The sequence below is a fragment of the Salvelinus sp. IW2-2015 genome, linkage group LG13 (genome assembly GCF_002910315.2).
Source record: "Salvelinus sp. IW2-2015 linkage group LG13, ASM291031v2, whole genome shotgun sequence".
NCBI lineage: Eukaryota > Metazoa > Chordata > Actinopteri > Salmoniformes > Salmonidae > Salvelinus > Salvelinus sp. IW2-2015.
Window position 1 is genome coordinate 6,000,484 of NC_036853.1, and position 8,690 is coordinate 6,009,173.

Consider the following 8,690-nt stretch of genomic DNA (forward strand, 5'->3'; position numbering starts at 1 on the left):
GGCCATGACAGAAGGAACGATGCTCACCATCTATCACCACAGCCATCTCAGTCCAAGCTCCACAGCCAACCCCTCCAGCCGCCATGGCTCTCCACAAGTTCCCTCACCCCACAGAACGCCATTGCCCCGCCTAGGTAGACGAAATGGGGACAGATGTGGGCAGAGTCTCTTGATGTGGGATCTCTTCACCCTAGGATTTTGTCAGGGGACTATCTCCACTGTTTCCACCTCTTGGCTCAAGGTCATCTTTACCTTCCCCAAGAAGGGTCTCTATCCAGACCGTCTTCTCTCCATACCCTTCAGGGGGCCTGTGTTTCTTCTCACTTCTCCTCTCCTCCCGATGCAGAGGGTGTGTAGCAATATATTAAACTACCCACTACACACCTCTGAAGGCCACTACATCCCTCGGGACTCGAACTTCCAGACTCCTTGTGAACCAAGGAGGCAACCGACCTCTCGCATTCCAACCCAGTCCACCTGGCTATCCCCGGCTCAAGACATCCAGAGGCAGAGTACAGGATACTCTCCAAACTCCCCTCCGACCTGTAGGTTTAAACACACCCTCCTGCGATGTCCTTTATAATATGGGGGATATTGTTCTTCGGTATTTGGCATTGTGTTTTTTTATATCGCTAGTGGTAGTTTTTTTAATTTGCAAGGAGGGTGTAAATTGAGTGCATATTCCATATTGGAGGAAACAAATACTTACAAACATGATTGTATTTTTTAAATGCAAGTAGAATGACCTAACGTAAAAAGGACAGAGTATCCAGCGGGCGAAACCTAGTTCTGGTGTAAACGAGTGTGGTAATGACGTCATTTCAGCCATTCTTTGCCCGCTGCGAAGGTTTAAGTATATTTTTTCTACAGTACATGTTACTACTTGTACTATGTGAGGTTGAATGTGGACGGTACTTTACCAATTATGGATTGTTGATAATGTTAAACTACAAGAAAGTATAACTGCATCACAATTTCCAATCCTGTGACAAATATGTATCTGTAGGCCCTACCATCCTACATTGGTAATTTGTCTAAGGTATTTGTTTTAAAAGCTAGTTGTTCAGACATACACTATATATATACAAAAGTATGTGGACACCCCTTCAAATGTAGTAAATTTGGCTATTTTCAAGCCACACCTGTTACACTCTCTAAAATCGAGCAACAGCTATGCAATCTCTATAGGACAAACATTGGCAGTTAGAATGGCCCGTACTGAAGAAGCTCAGTGATCTTTCAACATGCCATCGTCCAGAGGATGCCATCTTTCCAACTAGTCAGTCCAAATTTCTGCCCTGCTAGAGCTGCCCCGGTCAACTGTAAGTGTGTTATTGTGAAGTGGAAAGGATCTAGGAGCAAACAATGCCTCAGCCGCAAAGTGGTAGACCACACAAGCGCACAGACACGGCACCGCCGAGTGCTAAGCGCGTTAGAGCGCTTACAAATCATCAGTCCTTCGGTTGCAACACTCACTTGCACGAGTTCAAAACCTGCCTTCTGCTGAACACGTCAGCACAAGAACTGATTCGTTTGGGAGCTTCATGAAATGTGTTATCCAATGGCCGAGCACCGGCACACAATCCTAAGATCACCATGTGCAGTGCCAAGCGTCGGCTGCGAGCGGTGGTAAAAATAGCTCACCACCATTTAGGACTTCTGGTGCTAGATCAGGAAACGCGTTATCTGAAGTGACGAATCACGCTTACCATCTGGCAGTACCGACGGACAAATCTAGAGGGTTTTGGCAGGGTGTATCCACATACTTTTGATCATGATAAGCTGTATCTTATTCTAAACATTTTACCACTATAGAGATTTAATTTTTAAGTTCAGAATAACCAACAATAATTTTTCCTCTTTAATTAAATATGATACTATTAACTTTCTTTGTGTAATTAGTTGATAACATGTGTGAGAGTGTGATGAACGTGACCCAAGAGACCTGATAGCAAACTAAAGAACTTATTTGTGACTGAACCTGCACTTTGTTTTTGTAATTTCATGAGATTAACTGAAAGGAAGTCGATGGTCTTGTCTTCCAACTATCTTTTTCACCATTTGGACAATTTACTTAGTGGATGTATTTCTATTAATATTTACGACTTTCTCAACAACTTACTACATTCATTAGGAAAAACTTTTTTTTTGCTAGCCTAGTTATCAAAACATATTATTATTATCAAACACATCAAATCAAATCAAAGTATTTATTAGTATATGTGCACCCTTCGTACGATCAAACTAGATATCTCAAAGTGCTGTACAGGAAACCCAGTCCTAAAACCCCAAACAGCAAGCAATGCAGGCTGTAGAAGCACGGTGGCTAGGAAAGAAACTCCCTAGAAAGGCCAGAACCTAGGAAGAAAACCAGAAGTAGACCAGGCCTACTGAAGGGTGGCCAAGTGCCTCTTCTGGCTGTGCCCGGGTGCGAGGATTTATAACAGAACATGGCCAAGATTTTCAAATGTTCATTAACAATGACTCAGCGATGGTACAAATAATAATAATTACAAACAAGTAGTTGTCAGAGCGGTTCAACAGGTCCAGCATCCTCAGCGACGTAAATTGTCAGTTGACTTTTCATGAGGCCGATCATTAAGACTATGAAGTGTTATTTAAGACATGAATGCTATGTTTTTGACAAATGACTGATTTTGGAGTATCAGTTTGGAAATTGAATACAGTAAAACCTTGTGAGAATACAGTAAGCCTTGTGAGATTTACAGTAAACCTGGAGAATACATGAAACCTTGTTGAGAATTAGAGAGGGGAAAAAAGCTAAAACAAAAGGGAAATGTTAATACTCATTCCAGCATTTAGTATTTGATAGTCTATTCAATGTCTCTGCAAGGGACCTCTTCTGCCTACACACTGGGGCTTCTTAAATTGCTCTTTTTCCATTGGTAAGTTCAATGGTCTCCCCAACTTTAAAAAAAGTTAAATTAAATATAAAGGAAGCACCAGAACACACCGCACCTCTTACAGCTCAGCCAGTCACCGAGGAAGCGAGTCGAGTCCAAGTTGGTCTAGGCCATGCCCAAAGCAAACAAGAGAAAACAAGAGACTACACGTTTTCCCCGACATTCCGGCCTGGACCTGTTGAGACTAGTGCAAAGCTTGTATACAAGAGAAATGCGTACTGCGCACAGTATTAAGTAGCAAACATTCTCTTCTTAGCGTTATTTTTAGACGACTGTCCGTACCTATGCAGTATGACACCATCAGTCAGCATAATGATGACCTCGCTTTCCTCGAATGACGACACAGACGAATATAAAGAAACATCCAACTGAGGTCTGTGGTGTTTTGGTAGTAATGTAACTGTGACTGTACAAACACTGTGGTGTGGGTATACACGAAATTACGACAGGAGGCTACAGTTGAAATTGAATGCAGCCGATCTTCGTCCATAACAACATCGATAGACGTGGGTAAATGAGGTGTTCACCAAACCATTAACACAAGATAAACCGGAGATAGTGGTTTGTCAGTTCAGCCACCAAAACAGATAAAGGAACGGACTTAGCTGAACTTCTGGAGGCGCTGCCTGGACTTGTCTGCCACCCGCAAAAAAGCAAATGATTTATGTTTTTTCTCCGATTTTTATAACTGTTTCCATTGCGTGCCCTAAATGTACGAAGACCAGGTTTAGCGACATCGAGGGCGTTGAATGAAAATGTATGATTAACTCCTGGGTGTTCATTTGTCTGTGTATATTTTACTTTTGTCTTCAGTTGTTTTATGACTTTATAGATTATCTATCATAGTCATTATTTAAGATTTGTACATCTGTTTTGAAAGTAAACTGCCGGCCTCCTCTTCTCCGTCATATTGTCCATGTATTTTCAAGGTTCCACAATAATCCACTAGGATGAATAAGATTGTGCTGAGTTCGTCCTTGACAACATTGCTGCTAAATCAATTGTCCGACAGGACATAGCGAAATGGAGACATCTATTGAATTGATTCAGAGTTATCAACAATTGACTCTTATTATTTTGAAAAGGGGACTCTTGCTTCTGGAAAAGGTTGCAAACACTAGTTCCTCTCTTCGTATTTTTCCCCAATCTTCTGCAATAATCTTACAATCCTGACTTGTTGTGTATATATCATTTCAATGTATTTATTGTTTGACTGTATTTATCTGACACCTCTGACCTTTTAACTGACCTCGTGATCCTTTTTATCTGACCTCTTGACCTCTGGCATGACCCTGTGATTAGATTTTAACTAATGAAGAATACCAATCCTAAAGGCCTCAGTTGCATCACGCACACACAAACAACATCCAGCAAAAGCCGCAGCACCACACCACAAACCACACCACACCCACACACAACACACACACACAATCACCAAACGACACCCACACCCAACCCACAACCACACACCACACACACACATCCACAAACACACACACTAGACACACACACACAACACACACACCAACACACACACACAACACACAAACCACGCACACACACACGCGCACGCACGACACACGCACACACGACACGCCACACACACACCACACTGATGACTAGTGGTGGATCAATCTCCCTACTTGCTATTTCCTCCCTCCCTCTCCTCTCCACTACAACAGAAGGTGTCACGGAGCATTGGATGAATATCAGATCCAGACTCAGCCGTTGAGCACTCTCTCTTTGGTTATATGAGGCTACAATTGCGAGAATTCATACTATAGTTGTTAAAGACCCATTGGATCATATTGATTGTGATATTAGAAAGCCTATCTGATACAGATTCCCGTCTTGATCCCAGATTGTACCTTTTACGATGGACGCTTTACTGTGTTTGCAGTGTGATATATTTATGAAATATTTATTACATTTGTTGCTTTTTGGCTTCCGTACCTCATTAATTCGCATGTATGGACACTGTTGACAAATGACATATATATATATATATTTTTTTTTGGATGACGTGGGTTGTTATTTGAATTGATGCGCAATAAAAAATCACACTTCGGTGAACGACTAGCGGCTGTCTTTGCTTGTCAGTGATTGTTTTTCTCGAGTATGAAGTGCCGAGTAGTGTTCTGACGTGAGATGTTTAACATCTGTTGAAATGCCTATTTGGACAAGTCAGAGATGCTTTAATCTGGTGATTATAATGATTGTTTTTTAACTGCAAGCACGCTGCTTAGCTCTAGTGATTGACATTCGCACAGAAACGGAAAAAGGATTTATAATTCTTTCATTTTTATTTCAGGGCCATTTCTTTACTGTCGTGTAATATTTAAGAACTGATCTGGACACTATACATCGAGCTGAATTTTTTTTTATGCGTTTTCATACTTTTACGGATTAATTTTCTCGTCCAATCGATAAAGTAAATGCCTAGTGTTTGAGTAACCTCTTGGTAATTTGTGTGATTGCTGTGTACCTATTTTCTACAATCCTCTGCCTGTAATGGACCAGGCTTGTTAGACCTAGTTCAGAAGACCAATACCGTATGATTATCAAAGGTCGTGTAATCCCTAGACAGCTAACATAACACATTCTATTAGTATTTTACTCTGTGGCTTTGATGGACAAAACGAAATACCATTTACCGTCAAGCCAGATGTTGTTGAAAGGGTCGCCTTGGTACTACTTACAAACAGCACTAGATGGTGTGATTCGTGTTGCTCCATGCGAAAGATTGATGCCTTCGTACACGATGCGCCACAACAAGTGGACAGATATTACTCAGAAAGCGTGTTTTTTTTCTTTTAAAACAATTGAAAATGAAAAATAAGATTCTCCCAACTACACAGGACAGATTCCTGATATTCCTGGTCTGTATTGTCATATCACCATCATATGAGTACCCAAATCTGCATTATTTTGGTCACTGAAACAAGCACTCTATCACATAAATCTGTGTTAATGAAATATCATTTGCTGTTTCGATTAACATAATACATCATGTCCAGAAAAAGAGGCCCTACTATAGAAAGACAAGCATACTTGAAGAACATTTTTATTTCTTTTGGACCATTGTTTGTCAACTTGGCTCTGTCTCTCGCAACATATCCTGTAATGCCTCAGTCATACTTTACCTTTTAGATTTCCAAATAAGCAGAGCAAGATTGCGAGATAGAATTGATGCACGTGAACGATTGTAGTTTTCATATTACATAACAATGGTCAACAATTCTATACAGTTTCAGTATACTGGATGAGAAAGTTATAGTAGTAGGTTGGCTAGTTGATCAGTTTCATTCTACTAGGATTGTTTTCCCCAGTCATAAAAGGAGGTCTCTGTCTGGCCTAACGGGACTTAGTTCTTCCCCTTTCCCCTTTGAGATTGTGTTCACCAGTCATAAAGCATGTCTCTTCCCTGAGGATTGCGTTCCAAACCAGTCCATAAAGCAATGTCTCCTCCCTGAGGAATTTGGTTCCCCAGTCATAAGAGCATGTCTCTTCGCCTGAGGATGTTCAGGTATAAAACATGTTCTCCCTATTGTCCTGTCATAAAGCATGTCTCCTCCTGAGGACTTGGATCTCTAGCAATCGTCTCCCGAGAAGCTTCACAAGTCATGTCCTCTGTTGGCCTGCCGGGACTCTCCTTCTCCCTGAGTATTGGTTCACTCAGTCATAAAAGCCCGGCCACACAGATAGGCAGGAACTAACGTAATCACTGTAGGAGGAGCTTTGTAGGAGGTTGTACATCAGTCTGTGTGACATTAGGTAGGTGTTTCGTAAATTTTATTTATTTATTTATTTCATTCACTCTTATTTTAACCAGGTAGGCCAAGTTGAGAAACAAGTTCTCTATTTAAAATTGCGGAGCCTGGCCTAAGCATACAGAAGCAGTTCGACAATACACACAACACAGAGTTATACACACGTGAGTAAAAACAAACATACAGTCAATAATACAGTAGAAAAATAAGTCCATATACAATGTGAGCAAAGAGGTGAGATAAGGGAAGGGAAAGGCAAAAAAGGCCATGGTGGCAAGTAAAACAATATAGCAAGTAAAACACTGAAATGGTAGATTTGAGGCAGGAAGAATGTGCAAAGTAGAGATAGAAATAATGGGTGTGCAAAGGAGCAAAATACATAATACAGTAGGGAAAGAGGGAGTTGTTGGGGGCTAAATTATAGATGGGCTATACAGGTGCAGTAAATCTGTGAGCTGCTCTGACAACTGGTGCTTAAAGCTAAGTGAGGGAGATATGTTTCCAGTTTCAGAAGATTTTTGTAGTTCATTCCAGGTCATTGGCAGCCAGAGAACTAGGAAGGAGAGGCGGCACAAAGAAATTAATTTTGTTTTTGGGGTGACCCAGAGAGATTATAACCTGGCTGGCGCGCTGCTACCAGGTGGGTTGCTGCTGATGGTGACAGCGAGTTGATGATTAAGGGGGACTTTACAGCTAGCAGGGTCTTGTAGATGACCTGGAAGCCAGTGGTTTGCGACGAGGTATGGAAGGAGGGCCAACCCAACGACAGAGCGTACAGGTCACAGTGGTGGGTACTATATCGGGGCTTTGGTTGACAAAAACCGGATGGCAACGTGGTGAATAGACTGCATCCAATTTATGAGTAGGGTATTGGAGGCTATTTGTAAATGACATCGCCGAAGTCGAGAACAAAGAAAATTCCGGCCTGTCACTCCAAAAGCTCTCATTCGACCTCAGATCAAGCTAGACACCCCATTCCACCTTCCCCTGCCTGTTGACATCTAGTGGAAGGCGTATGAAGTGCATGCATATCGATAAATAAAAGCCAGTTGAATAGGCAGGCCCTGAAACAGAGCCTCGTTTTCAGATTTTTCACTTCCTGCATGGAAGTTTCCTGCAAAATGAGTTCTGTTTTACTCACAGATATAATTCAAACAGTTTTAGAAACTTGAGAGTGTTTTCTATCCAATAGTAATAATAATATGCATATTGTATGATCTAGAAAAGAGTACGAGGCCGTTTCATTTGGGCATGATTTTTTCCAAAGTGAAAACAGCGCCCCCGTATTGACAAGAAGTTTTTAATAATAATAATAATGAGTTAAAACAACTACATTTGTGGGTATTTTTTTGGACAGTCTAGGTTATGTTATGTCTTTGGTTTAAGTAGCATGTCAGTGTAATGATCTGAGACTCAGAGAAGCTGTACAAGCCATCGTACACACACCCTGTCCAAATACTGGCCTCTCACTAGGACTCTCCCAAGATAATCCTTAAAGTCAAAGGTCACATCCAACAGAATGTCAAAGTATCGTCTCGATTTATTCACACTCTCTTTCTACCGTTTCCATCCCTCCCTTCCTCAATCCGTCCCTCCCTCTTCCCCCCCACTCCCTTCCCTGTCTCTCTCCCTCTTTCCAGGACATCTCAGACACCAAATTCAGACACCAATCCAGTCATGTCTAAAGGAAAGGTTCTGCCTTCATCCAGACGCAGCAGCTGCACGCTGCCATGGCCRACACCTKCCTGGAGCACATGTGTCTTCTGGACATCGACTCCGCCCCAGCCAAGTCTMKCAACACCGGAATCATCTGCACCATCGGTCAGTGGAGACACCCTCTCCTCACTGAACCCCCGACCCCCCCTCTCCACCTCATTGCTAAACCACACTATACCTCACTGTCCAACGCCACCTCACCCTTCATACCCTCAGTACTCAACCCCTCAGTACTCAACCCCACCTCACCCCTCACCCTTCATACCCTCAGTACTCAACC